Source organism: Orycteropus afer, unplaced genomic scaffold, assembly GCF_000298275.1.
Source record: "Orycteropus afer afer isolate SDZICR_OR568_19922 unplaced genomic scaffold, OryAfe1.0 scaffold00002, whole genome shotgun sequence".
NCBI lineage: Eukaryota > Metazoa > Chordata > Mammalia > Tubulidentata > Orycteropodidae > Orycteropus > Orycteropus afer.
The window spans coordinates 15,122,059-15,136,908 of NW_006921589.1; positions in this window are offsets into that span (position 1 = coordinate 15,122,059).

Here is a 14,850-nt window from a genome sequence, read left to right on the forward strand (position 1 = left end):
TGGAGGAAGAGAGCCAGGAGCCAAGGAATTTGGGTGACCCCTAGAAACTGGAAAGGACAAGGAAACAGATTCTCCCTTAGAGCCTCCAGAAAGGAATACAGCCCAGCTGACACCTTATTTTCACCCTATTGAGACCCATTTCAGGCTGTGACCTCCAGAACTGTGAGGCAATATATTTGTGCTCTTTTAAGCCACCACATTTGTGGTGATTTAATATAGCAGGCAGAGATACTAACAGAAGGGCAATTTTTTCTTTGTTTCATTTTATAAAGAAATTCTAACTCAGAGAGATTAAAAAACCACACAACATTTGAGTTGTGGACCCAGGGTCTGAAGTAATGTTTAAAGCCTTTTGTTTTTGCTATATAAAATAAAATGAATTCACATTCTCATTACGTAAAGATGCCTTTTAATTCCACAAAAAAATGATGGATATTGAATAAGAAAAATGGAAGAAGACAAAAGAAAGAAATGACACATGATAAAAATAATCAAATGTATGACAAGAGGTATGCCACTTGAACAGTGAAAGTAATGCACACTAAAGCATTAATGAGATCCAATTCCTGCCTACTCAACTAGCATGGATTTTCAAAAGATTTCATACACACTGTTGGCAAGAATTGAGAGCTGTCATATATGGTCAGTGGAAATGTCAACTTGTTCAACATCTCCAGAGGGCAGTTTGGCAGGCTTTATGGAAAGTCTCAAAATAATATTCATACTCTTTGATCTAATAATTCTATAATAAGGAATTTAATCTAAAGAAATAATCAGAAATTGCACAGAAAAATTCATGTTGAAGGATTTCCAATGCAGAATTATTTATAATATTGCACAATCAGGGAAAAGTGTCCAGTTTTATATACAGACTTTGTAAAATATATAGTACATACTTAGGATAGAATATTATGCAGCCACTTAAAAGTGTTTCAGAAAAAAAAAATCAGTTGCAAAAATGTTTAAAAGGTAAATCTCTTGTAAATTATAAAGACTTTTTACTTACCCACTTGTAATACTTTCCATGTAAATAAAATAGTAAATAAAAGAGTAAATATTGAAATGCTAGAGACTATATTTTCTTCTTAATATCTATATTGTATGTTGCTAGATTTCCCATGATTTATTTGCAGGCATACTTTTGTAATTTCTGATTTTTAAAAAAGCTTCATAAACAAAATTAAATAGAAAAAAACACTGGGAAAAGTCTGCAACACATATATCAAAGGATTTGCAGCATTAAGATATAATTAACATATATAGCTTGAAAAGAATACATCAAACTTTCATTAGAACATAGGACAAAGAACACAGCAATATAATTAATAAAAAAAGAAATAAAAATAGCTAATAAAACAAATGAAAATAAATTCAACTTAATTAGCAAATGAGATAAAATTTTAAAATAACAACATACTTATTGTATCTAACAATTATACCCACTTTTAAAATTTTGATACTGCTCAAGCTTATTGAGAGTACTATGAGATAAACCCTATGTAACTGGTAATAATATTGTAAATTGGCACAGCCTTCTGAAAAACAATTTGGCTATTCTTTCATCTAAGATTCCATTGTGCACACCAAGATTTGTGTACAAGTATATGAAGACTTCAAAGGGGAATTTGAAAAGTCAGTGTAAAGTATTATAATGAAATGTGTGAGAACCTGGAGTTAGAAAACCAAGCGGAAAGAACATCCTTGGCTTTTCCCAAGCTGAAAGAACTGAAGAAAAAAATTCACGCATCAAGTTGCAATATTGAAGGATTCTATGGGCAAAAAATGGAATGATGTTGCAAGCATCAAAAGAAGATGGAAGGAACACATAGAGTCACTGTATCAAAAAGAATTGGTCAATATTCCACCTTGTCAGGAGGTAGCATTTGATCAAGAACCAATGGTACTGAAGGAAGAAGTTCAAACTGTATCGAAGGCATTGACAAAAAAAAAAACAAGGCTCCAAGAATTGAAAGAATACCAATTAAGATGTTTGAACAAACAGATGCGATGCTAGAAGCACCCACTCATCTACGCCAAGAAATTTGGAAGACAAATACCTGGCCACCCAACTGGAAGACCCATATTTGTGTCCATTCAGAAAAAAAAGGGATCCAATAGAATACAGAAATTATTGAATAATATCATTAATATTGTATGCAAGTAAAATCTCACTGAAGATAATTCAAAAGCAATTATAACAATATATCAACAGGGAACTGCCAGAAATCCAATTAGACTCAGAAGAGAGGATGGGATGAGGGACATCACTGCTGATGTCAGATTGATTTTGGCTGAAACAGAGTATATAAGAAAGATATTTACCTGTGTTTGATTGATTGTGCAAAAATATTCAACTGTGTGGATCGTAACAAATTATGGATAGTATTGTGAAGAATGGGAATTACAAAACACTTAATTGTGCTCATGCAGGCTCTGTAACAGGACCAAGAGGCAATGGTTCAAACAAACAACAGAATATTGCATGGTTTCAACTCAATTCCAAGGAAGGGTGTGCATCAGGTTTGTGTCCTCTCACTATCCTTATTCAATCTGTATGCTGAGCAAATAATCCGGGAAACTGGACTATATGAAGAACGTAGTATCAGGACTGAAGTAAGACTCATAAATAACCTGCGATATGCACATTATGCAACCTCACTTGCTTAAAGTGAAAAAGACTTGAAGTACTTACTGATGAAGATCAAAAACCACAGCCTTCAGTGTGGATTACACCTCAACATAAAAGAAAAAAATCCTCACAACTGATACAATGAGCAATATCATGAAAAATTGAGAAAATATTAAAAATGCCAAAGATTTCACTTTAGTTGGATTCACAATCAATGTTCATAAAAGCAGCAGTCAAGAAATCAAACAACATAGAGCTTTGGGCAAACCTGCTGCAGAAGACCTCTTTAAAGTATTAAAAAGCAAAGATTTCACATTGAAGACTAAGGTGTGCCTGACCCAAGCCATTTTATATTCAATTGCCTCACATGCATGTTAAAGCTGGGTTATGGGTAAGGAACACTGAAGAAGATTTGATGTCTTTGAATTACTGTGTTGGCAAAGAACATTAAATATACCATGGACTACCAGAGAAGGAACAAATCTGTCTTGGAAGATGTATAGCCAGAATATTCATTAGAACTGAGGATGGTGAGACTATGTCTCAGGTACTTTGGACATGTCATTAGGAGGGACCAGTCCCCTGGGGAAGGACATCATATTTGTAAAGTAGAGGGTTAGCAAAAAACAGGAAGACCCTCAATGAGATGGATTGACCCAGTGGCTACAACAATTGTCCCAAATATAGCAAGAATTATGAGGATAGGGCTGGACTGCACAGTGTTTTTTCTTTTTTTTAGCTGCCTGTGGCCAAGAAGACACCACAACCTTGCCCCTTGTCAGCTCTACTATACACCTGGACACTCTTACAGCTCATACAAATATGCATGTAGAAACATTGTCTGCTAACCCTATACGTGGTCATGGGCATACTCTCCTCTGCCGAGACATATCTGATCGATACCCACCCATCTAGCCACCCAGACTGGGCACTGTTTTGTTCTATTGTACATAGGGTTACTGTGAGTCAGAAATGACTTGATGGCATCTAACAACAACATATAAAATTCAATGTTACTTCAATCAAGAAAGTTTGCAAGTTATTTACATATCAAATAAGAGGGATATAGCTTGATCCATAAAATGGACTCTTAGGCAGATATTAAAATGTTCTTGAAGAAAATTTAGTGACAGGAGAATATGCTCAGAATATAATTCCAGGTCAATGAATTATAAAATGATATGTTGTATCAATCAGGGCTTAGACAGAGAAGCAGAAATAGAAGCAGGTATATAGATTATGAGATTTAGTACAAGGAATTGGCTTCAGTGATTTGGGGGACGAAGTAAACCTGAAATTGGTAGGGTAGGCAGTCAGGAAAGGCAGTTTATAAGCATGCTGGAATCCATGGCTAAGGAACAAAGTTGTTGCTTCGTCCCTGCTTTTAAGGACTTCCAACTGTTTAACTGAGGCCCATTCAGATAACTGAGGGTAATCTCTGCTACTTAAAATTAATTGCTGTTTTTGTTGCTACTTGCCATTGGGTCCATTTTGACTCGTGGCAAACCAACGTCTGCAGAGTCAAACTGCTCCATAGGATTTTCAAGGCCTGTCTTCCAAGACGTCCCTGGGTGGGTTCAATCCATCAACCTTTTGGTTAGCAGTTGAGACTTAATCATTTGCACCACCCAGGGACTCCTGTCAAATTAATTAGGGACTTTATTTACATCTGCAAAACAGTCCCTTCATAGCAATACCTAGATTAATGTGTGACTGATAAAATGTAGACTGTGGCCTAGCCAAGTTGACACATTTAAAAAAAAAAAAATCCATAAACGCATACATACAATATGACCTCAGTTTTGTGAAAATAAGTATAACAACAAAACAAACAGCCATATAAGCATAGGAAATAAGGGAAAAATACCTGAACATGATGAAGATATTAATCTCTGTCTCTTTATGGAAGATTTTATGGTTTCTTGTATCATTCTGCATTTCTCAAAATTTTAAAGTAAATACATACAATATTACTATTTTAGTTAGAAAAATTATGGAATTTTTAAAAGGTCAATACGTGAAGGACAAAAAAGCAAATACAAGAATTGGTTGCAACTTTAATTCATCAATACCTTTTAATATAAAAGCTACTATTGGCTAAATGAGGAGCTCTGGTAGTGTAGTACCTAAGGCACTTGACTGCTAATCAGAAGGCTGGCTGTTCAAACCCACCAGCAGCTCCTTGGAAGGAAGTCTGGGAAATCTACACCCCTAGTGATATTGCCTCAGAAACTCAAGGAGGGGTCGCTATGAGTTGGATCTGACACAAGGGCAGTGAGTTTGGTTTTTGGTTACTGGCTAAATAAAGAATTAGATTGAAAGGCACCGTTAATCATTTCCAGAAAAGTGAATCTCAAAAGTTGGTAAGCCTCCCCTGACTCAGGACATGCCTATGGTAGGTGTCCAGATGGCTTTTTAAGAAAAGGACATGGACAGAGGGTGAGATCAGGACTTGATCAGTTTGCCCTGGAAGGAGACACACGGTGGTCTCTTATTGACTCAGGATATGTGAAAATTTCCAGGTGATTTGCCTTCAGTTGCTTAAGTATTGACATTTGGACAACTTTTAGTTTAGCACACTGATATTATCCTGTGTGTCTTGGGTATAATGAATAAAAGGAAAACAGATTTTCCCTAGTCTAAACCAAATATTTTTCTCATAACATAATTTGCTCTCACACAAGCTGAATTCAACTCCTCAGTGAATTTGATTATTAAAAAAAAAAAAAAGTCAGATCTGGAAAAGATTTTAGATCAACTCCCTCTTTTGATAGCTTGGAAGCTGAGGGCATAAGAGGTGAGATGATTTACTCAAGATCAGGCCAGCAGCAGGGACAAAGGCAGGACTGTCATCCTGGACCCCTCCCCCTTTTTTTCATAGTACTTATTTTTCCAGTACTGTGTGATTTCCACTATGTCACCTGGCCTTCTCTTATGACTTGTGTGGGTCAGAAAAAGCATTAACCTTGATAATAGTATAATAGAAACAAGAAGGAATACTGTTGAACTCAATTGTTTTCTTTTATTGGATCCACCTCTTCAACTATATTCATTGTATTCAAAACTATGCTGTCAGATACTATAGCCACCAACCACATGTGGCTGAAGAGCTTTTAAAATGAATCTATTATGACTGAGGAGCAAAAGTTTATTTTAATCAACTTAAACCGAAATGTAAGAAATATACTTGATTGAGTTATTAAAACCTTTTAAGTTTGGAATAATTTGGATATGTGAGTCTACTTTTCCAACTGTAAATTTTATGAAATATAAGGTATTTCCAATAAAAATTGAGTATTAATACACAGTGGATTTCAAGACTGATTATGGGGAAAAAGGACTGCAAAATACCTTATTTATGCTAAGTACATGTTGAAATAAAATATGTTATTAAGATTAACTTCAAATATGTTTTTTACATTTCTCAATATGGTATAGAAAATTTTAAATTACATACTTGGCTTGCATTATGATTTATTGGGCAACACTGATATAGAAAATCTACTTTCCCCCTGTGTTTGTAGTAATGCTTCTCTATATATTTCTTTAGTATTTTAATTACATGGGGGCACATATGAAAAAATTTCTGTTGCTACTCTTTCTAGATTCTTCTACATTAGTTTTCCATGAAAGAAGCATATTAGTCACAAGTTAACACTTGCAATTTAGGGTGTTGGCTTTTTTTTCATTTAATTCTACTTGCAGGAAAGGAGGAGTTCTGGTAGCACAGTGCCTAAGGCATCTGACTGGTAACCAGAAGGTTGGTGATTCAAACCCAGCAGCCGCTCCACGGAAGCCAGACTGGGTAATCTACTTCTGTAAAGATTTACCGCTTTGGAAACCCAATGGGGGTCGCTATGAGTCGGAATCGACTTGACAGCAGTGGGTTTGGTTTTGGTTTGGTTTACTTGTAGGAAACTTACAGGGTTTGAGAGCAAAAGAATAGTCGAAGGAACTGTTCAGTATCCAGCAAGGCTTCTAACTGATTCAGTGATGGCAACAAAACAGAACTGGAACAGATTCAAATATTTAAACCTGGGTGATTGTGATGCGAACCAGAATAGGAATAATTATGGATGGAGGCTCTGGAACGGGAGACTTCAAAGAGATGTACAGAACCCTTTCAGGAGGCTGATGTGTGACATTGCATTATTGCCAGGACTGTGGAAAGTGATACATATTCGAAGTAGTGCAGTTAGCTGCCATCTTTGAACCAGGCCCTGTTGATTTTGACTCAGCTGGTCAAGAGATTTGCTTGCTATGCAACATGCACACTGCCCTTGTTTTCTAAGAGGGTAATTAAGTTTCTAGCAGGGCTTCAACCCATAATGTTTCCCATTCTGGTTAGTGTTCCAGTTTACCCACATTGTAAACATTCAGGTCCATTCTGATGTTGCTATGTCAGCCATGACTGAACCCCGCTGAACTGGCTTGAACCTTCCCGTCCAAGGGATCTAGATTGATTCTCTGACATCATGCCACATTGAAGTTACTGATGTAAAACCCAGTGACGTATTTTTAGTAATGGCTGAGTTCCTTGGTTGTGATCCTAATAAAAGCAGATTGCCAGGACTTCTTCCATGTTCCACTGGGTGGGCTCAAACTGTAATTTGTGTTGTTGAGTATCATCTGGCTGATGTGTTATTGTCTGGACCCCCTGGATAGATTGTTTTATTTTCTTTTCTGTAGGGGATATGGGTTAAATACCCTTTCAACTTAGCAGTGCAGAATGGAGGGTCCAACCCTCAGGCTTCATCCCACCATCAGGGAACACTGTGCTATGGTATGTCCCACTCAGTTGGTGCCAACTGCTTCTCATGCTGGATCCTGGTTTCCCTGTTAGAGAAAGAGTGGACTCCTAATATGCCATCCCATGAGTATATCATGAAGCTGTTTCAGGTGCTTTGAAGGATGGTTCGACTACATCATTTGATACTCAAATGCTCTTTGAGTAACTGTCTCAGTCACCCTCAATTAAACTCTCCTCCTCTAGTCTAGCAAATGCTTTTCAAGTTGGATGTAATTTTATTTGTCCTTGAAGGAACTCATTTCTCCTACTTTCCCCTAAGGTATTAACCCTAGGTGCCCCTCAATGTCTCCCAAAATGAAATTCATATATGTCCCAAAATCGGACTAGCTAACACAATTCCTTCAAATGTGGTAAAAAATCCCTCTTGCCACTTTTGTACAAAGTGTTAATAAACAAAGTAATTTAATTTACACAGATTATGCTTGAAGTCTAACAATCAGCCTTATGTCATTTGAGAAGCAGTGAATGAAGTAGAAAGAGCATGTTGATACAGAGTGAAATGTGGCCATGGCCCTGCTCCATGGCCTTGGGGAAGCTTCATAACCCTTGGAGTCTGTTCCAACTTTAAATTAAGGCTACTAGTTCCTACCTCAAAGGGTTACTTTGAGAATTAAATGAGATAACATATGCAAAGTTCATAGCAAATAGTGCCACATAATAAATATTAATCCCTTTGCCCCTGAGGGAATGAAACTTCCTTTGAAATATGACCACAGATTCTTTTAAAAACAACAATAACAAAAGTGTTTTATAGTTAAAAAAGGGAGAGGAAGAACATCTGTTTATGGTGTCCTTTGGTGAAAGACCCCTCATTTATATTCTAGTGCAATGATATAGTCCTAATTCTCCAGACGCTCGAATGCAGTTAGTTGGAAATGCATCATCATTTAGTCTCTCTGGAAGGGAGGGGTTTGCGGTTGAGCTCTCGTAATAAGGGCTTCAGAGAAACCATTCTTGAATTCTGATTTCATTTCATCACGTGACCGAGCTTTGGAAGACGCTTCTACAGCTTTACCTTCTTCCTGATGGAAAGTTCTAATGATCATGCTTGTTTCACTAGGAAGAAAATATTTACTTATGAGATCATTTAAAGGAAGAAGGTTTTAAATATATCTAATGTACTCATATTTACGCTGCACACCCACACATACTTCATTTGATTGTGCTTTGCTATACAGATGTTGTGTTTCATAAAACTTAAAGGTTTGTGGCACCCTGTGTGGAACAAGGCTATCAGTGCTATTTTTCCAACAGCATGTGATCGTTTTGTGTCTCTGTGTCACATTTTGGTAATTCTCACTATATTTCAAACTTTTCCATAATGCTATTGCACACTTAACAGACTAGTGTGTCAATATGCACTGGGAAACCAAAATATTCATGTGACTCACTTTATTGTGACATTGTTGTGGTCTGGAATGGAACATATTATCTCTGAGGCATGCCTCTACGCATATACATGCATGCACGCATGCACACATGCCAAGCACTAAGAAGTACCTTGGTTACTATCGCATTGGGAAAGTTTCTCTTTTTATATTAAATTCAGTTTAACTGACTCATGGCCAAATCATGTCTGTATGTGAGTCACTCTCATGGCCCTAAGCAGAAAAGAGACAAACAGGTAAATTAGACTTTGTCTTTACCACAACATTGTTATTAAAAACAGAATTTGAACTCAGAATCTCACATAGGTTTCATGCTCCTAGGATGGTGCTGAATGAACATGAAATGGAATGGAACAACTTCTTGTCCTTTGCATTTCTACTCTAGTTTACTGTGACAGCCAAGATTGCTCACTTCCCCTTGATGTGATTATTCTTGGGAAACTGTCCAAGTCATGAAAATGATCTCTCCTGAGACTGTGTTCTCCTCACTCAGCACAGTGTTCCCTGATGGTGGGATGAAGCCTGAGGGTTGGACCCTCCATTCTGCACTGCTAAGTTGAAAGGGTGTTTAACCCATATCCCCTACAGAAAAGAAAATAAAACAATCTATCCAGGGGGGTTCAGACAATAACACATCAGCCAGATGATGATACTCAACAACACAAATTACAGTAACACCAATTCTATTTATTTGATTTTTTCCATCATCTTTTCCAAGATTCAAAGGAAACATGTGGCTCTTAAAAACAATGTAATTAAAATATAACACTGTTAGATATCAGGGAGCTCTGGTAGTGTAGTGCCTAAGGCATTTGACTGCTAACCAGAGGCTGGTGGTTCAAACCCATCAGCCACAGATGTCAATATTTTACATTTCCTTTCTAAAGACGTTAGACTAGAAATAAAATATTTTTTATAAGAAACATTCATTAAAGGCATAAACCAGGTGCTAAGAATGATATAGAGACATATGAAAAGGATTGCTATGCTTAAATTGGCAAGAATTATTTTGGACGCCCATGGGTGGATCTTTGGACTCATCTAGTCAGCAGTAATATCAATTACCTGCCATTCTGGACCATGTGCACTGTTTGCTCAACAGCACTCAGGATGACCACAAGATGCTCCCAATGTGGTGATGGATATATTTTGGCTACTCTGGTGATACAGGCAGAACCACAATCAGATTACAGTGCTAACTTTCCCTACTACCATGTATTTCTTCCTTAGCCAAAGTATATGTTTCAATATAGGGGTTCTCCATAAAGTAGCAGGAGCTCTGGTAGCATAGTGGCTAAAGCACTTGACTGCTAACCAGAAGGCTGGCGGTTCAAACCCACCAGCCACTCCTCAGAAGGAAAGGTTGGGCAATGTACTTCCGTAGTGATACTGCCTCGGCAACCCAAGGAGGGGTCGCTGAGTCGGATCCGACTCGACGGCACGTAACAACAACAACACAACCATAAAGTAGCAAGTGAAGCTGGAAGAAAAACACCTTGCCTGGATAATAGCCATCAGTGGTAGCTGCAATCTATAGAGTAAAGACCAATGAAAGAAATGTTGGTGTTATTGTGTGAAATACCTGGACAGATTCTTTTCTTTTCTTTTCTGTAGGGGATATGGATTAAACACTCTTTCAACTTAGCAGCACAGCATGGAGGGTCCAGCCCTCAGGCTTCATCCCACCATCTGGGAGCACTGTGCTGAGTGGGGAGAACACAGTTTTAGGAGAGATCATCCTCATGACCTGGACAGGTTCCCAAGAGTAATCACATCAAGGGGAAGTGGACAGTCTTGGCTGTCACAGTTAACTAGAGTAGAAATGCAAGGGACAAGAAGTTGTTCCACTCCATTTCATGTTCATTTAACATTTTAAGAGAATTTGGAAGCAGTAGAATACATTTTTGTCACTTGTGTACATATACATACTGGTGGTCCACAGTGTAAAAACTGAACACCAGACAAGGACAGGAGTGTCTTCCTTATACCCAACCAAGTATTCTGAGATTCTTCTTTCAGAAACAGAAAAGACCTTAGAGTTCATCCAATCCAACCTGTTCAGTCTTACAGATGAGGAAGATGAGGTCCCTAGAGGTCAAGTGGTCATGAGGAGATAACACAGTCAAGACTGCAATTTGGACTCATGACTCCCATTCCAGTGTCCCTTTCACTACATCACATTGTGTCCTGCTCTCAAATGTTCTCATCCTGATGGCTTTTTCTGGAAGTGTTTGTTGCTAAACTACCAGCACACAGCCCACTATCTATCTATCTATCTATTTATCTATCCATCTATCTATCTATCTGCCTGTCTCTGTCTGTCTTTCTATAACAAAAATACTACAAGTGGATGGCTTTAGCAAACAGAAATTTATTTTCTTACACTTCTGGAGGCTAGAAGTCTGAATTCAGACTGCAGGTTCTAGGGGAAGCCTTCTTGTCTATGTGTCTCCCGGTTCTAGGAGGTTCCCAGTGCAGGGACCTTAGGTCCAAAGGACATGCTTTGCTCCCGTCTCTTCTTTCTTGGTGGTAGTTGGTCCCTCTGATCTCTGCTTGCTTGTTTAATCTCTTTTATATCTTGAAAGAGATTGACTCAAAATACAACTTTATTCTGTAGATTGTATTTTGCTTCATTGACATAACTACTGCTAACCCTGCTTCCTTAACATCACTTATTGATTATCTCAGTATTTGACATTTTGCATTTACAACATTAGTGAAAGTCTACTATCCAACTAAACCTCTTGCTGAATGATCACACAGTGCTGCCCTTGTAGCCCTATGGAAGCTGTGCTTAGCCCAGTTGTTAAGGTTCTCCTTGTCCATGATGCTTTCCATCTGTCCCCTGTTTGCTTGCTCTGCTTTTTCAGATTCTACAGATGACCTGGTTCCTAACTGATTGCCTGAACCTCCCAATTTGCCCTGAATTTCTGTTGTATTATGATGTTTCCATATTTCTCTGAACTTCTCAATATCATTTCCCCCACACACCTCCCACCCCAAGGATTTCTCTTCCTATGGCCTTATCATGATATCAAAATTGATTTGAGGCAATTTTATTGATGAATCACTACAGTACATGGAAGAATTCGAGGAATTCTGGACGAAGACATTTCTCTTGTATATTCTTTATCCGAAGTAACATTTTCCTACTAATGGCATGCTTTCGTTTTGGTTTTCCACGATTGCTAATTTTATGTCTTCCTTTATCTTTTGAAACATTATCTCAGTTACTCCCAACTCAATGTATCTAACCCAATGACTGACCTTGAGGTACGCTATCCATTGATATCATACAATGGCCAAATATTAGAGAGACAGCCTAGAACTGTGACCATAAAATCATTGCATCATTGTAACTCACAATCCCTGCCAGATATAAATGCTTTAATAAATGAATTGTTTATCTGCTTGAAAATTCAGCTAGGTTTAGTCTTGTGTCTTCTATAGTAATTATTTCTTTTTAGCCATGCTAAAAGTCAAATTTGATTTAAATACAAACTATGCTGGATCAAAAGTTTAGAACCATGAAACCAACTTCCAGAAGACCTAAGTATGGGCATGGATTTTGGAGAGGCTTATTTCAACTAGTTCTGAGGTGGTAGTCTATCTAAAGTTCTTATGAAACCCATGTAGACATTTGTTTTGGTCATTTTTCAAGAACTGAGTTTTTGGCATAAAAAAGACATTCCAAGACTAATAAACTCAAGTCAGAATGCTCCTTAGAAGCAAGGATGGCGAGACTTCAGCTCACTTACTTTGGACAACTCATCAGGAAAGCATGATTGCTGGAAAAGGACGTGAGGTAGATGTCTTTTGGGGCAAGTAGAGCGGGCAGTGAAAACAAGAAAAATTCTGAATGAGACAGATTGACACAGTAGCCTCAACAGAAGACTCAATGGATCATGAAGATGATGCAGAACCAGGCTGTGTTTCATTCTGTTACATATAAGGTCACCACTCCTCAGAGCTGACTCAATGGGAACTAGCAGAAACAACAATAATAATACGTTTCCCACAACCCTTCTGTAACAGTATTTTTGTTTTCTTAACTTTTTATTGTGATTTGGGTGAAAGTTTACAGAGAAAATCAGTTCAAAAATTCATACACATTTTGTTTCGTGTAACTGATTGCAATCCCCTCCATGTAACATCACTCAGCCCACAACCCCCCCTCTCGTTGCCATTACTCTCTCTTTCCTAACCCTTTCTGCCTTCTGAACTTTGTCCATGGGCAATGTTGCCCTTTTGATCTCATATGGTCGATTGTTATAAGAGGTGGGTACCTCTCTAATGTTATTGTTCACCTTGTAGATTTGTCTGTTGTTTGGCTGAAAATTAAGTGATGGTGTAGTGAGTTCAGTTCCAGGTCTAAAGGGTGACTAAGGGCCATAGTCTTGGGAGTTCCACCAGCCTCTATCTGACCAGTAGGCCTGGTCATTTTTATGATTTTGATTTTTTTTCCACATTTTTCTTCTAGTCTGTTGAGGACCTTCTAATGTGATCCCTTTCAGAGCAGTCAGTAGTGGTGGTAGGGCACCATCTAGTACTTCTGATCTCAGGGTTGTGGAGCTGAGTTTTTCATGGTCTATTAGTCCTTTGGGGTAATTTTTTTCATGTATCTTTGATTTCCTTCACTCTTAAGTGCTCTGGATGGAGGGAAACAAATAGTTGTGCTTTCGATGGCTTCTCACAAGGTTTTAAGACCCTAGTTGCTTCTTAAAAATTATTATGTACAACATTTTCTTTGTGGACTATGTTTTGCCTATTGACCTTGGTGTTCCCTGAGAGTGTGGTCCTGAACCTCCTGGCCCAGCCACTTGTTCCCTTTCTGCTGATGATGAGACATGATTGTGTCCAAGCTCATGCTCAGTTAGGGTGCAGAATGCACACTAGGCACAGCTTGCCGGGAGGCACTCTGACAAGTTCACTTTGTTACACTTCGCCTGTCTGTGAAAATGTATAGATTATATTCTACTGACTTGTAGTTAAGTCTAAGAACTTTGTCTATATTAAAAAGTCTAGGTTTTAATATACTGGCAAACACGTCCAAAAAGTGAAAACAGAAAGCAAAATGAGCCTGATTCACTGTTAAAACTGATTTCTTTGAATTAACATACAATAATTAAAAAAAATCTGAGTTATATTTTTCTACAAATTACCAATAACTAGAAAGGCAGAATCTTGTGGTGATTAAACTTATGGTCATGCTTGGTAAAGCAAAGGGTCAGCAAAAAAGAAAAAAAGAAGAAAACCCTTAATGAGATGAATTGACACATTGGCTGCAAAAATGGGTTCAAAGTTAACAAGGATTGTGAGGATGTTGCAGGACCCCAGGCAACATTTCATTCTGTTAGACATCAGGTCACCATGAGTTAGAACCAACTTGACAGCACCTAACAACTCTATAGGAAGACCACCTATACAAGTCCTGCCACTTACTCATTAATCTAACTTCTCTATTTCAGTTTTCTTATATGTAAAATGGAGAGAATTGTAACACTCAATTTTTGCTGGTGAAAGGATCAACTGAGCTAATACATAGATATCGTTAAAACAGTCTATGGAATATAATAAGCATCATCCCTACACAAAAGTCATGTGGCTGCTAACCAGAAGGCTGGCAGTTCAAACCCACCAGCTCCTCAGAAGGCAGGTTGAGCAATCTACTATTGTAGTGATCCTACCTCAGAAACCCACAGAGCGGTCACTATGAGTTGGATCCCACTTGATGGCAGTGTGTTTGGTTTGGTCTTTGTTGATCTAAAGGACACTTCATATGTGAATTTTAATGATAGATTTTACTATCTTATTATTTTATTTTAATAGTCCAAAACTAAACCAAACTCACTGCCGTGGAGTCAGTTCCGACTCATAGAGACCCCTCTTGGGGTTTCCGAGGTGATATCTCCACGGAAGTAAGTAGATTGCCCAATCTTCCCAATCTTCCTTCTGAGGAGTGGCTGGTGGGTTTGAACTGCTAGCCTTCTGGTTAGCAGTCAAATGCCTTAGGCACTACCTCA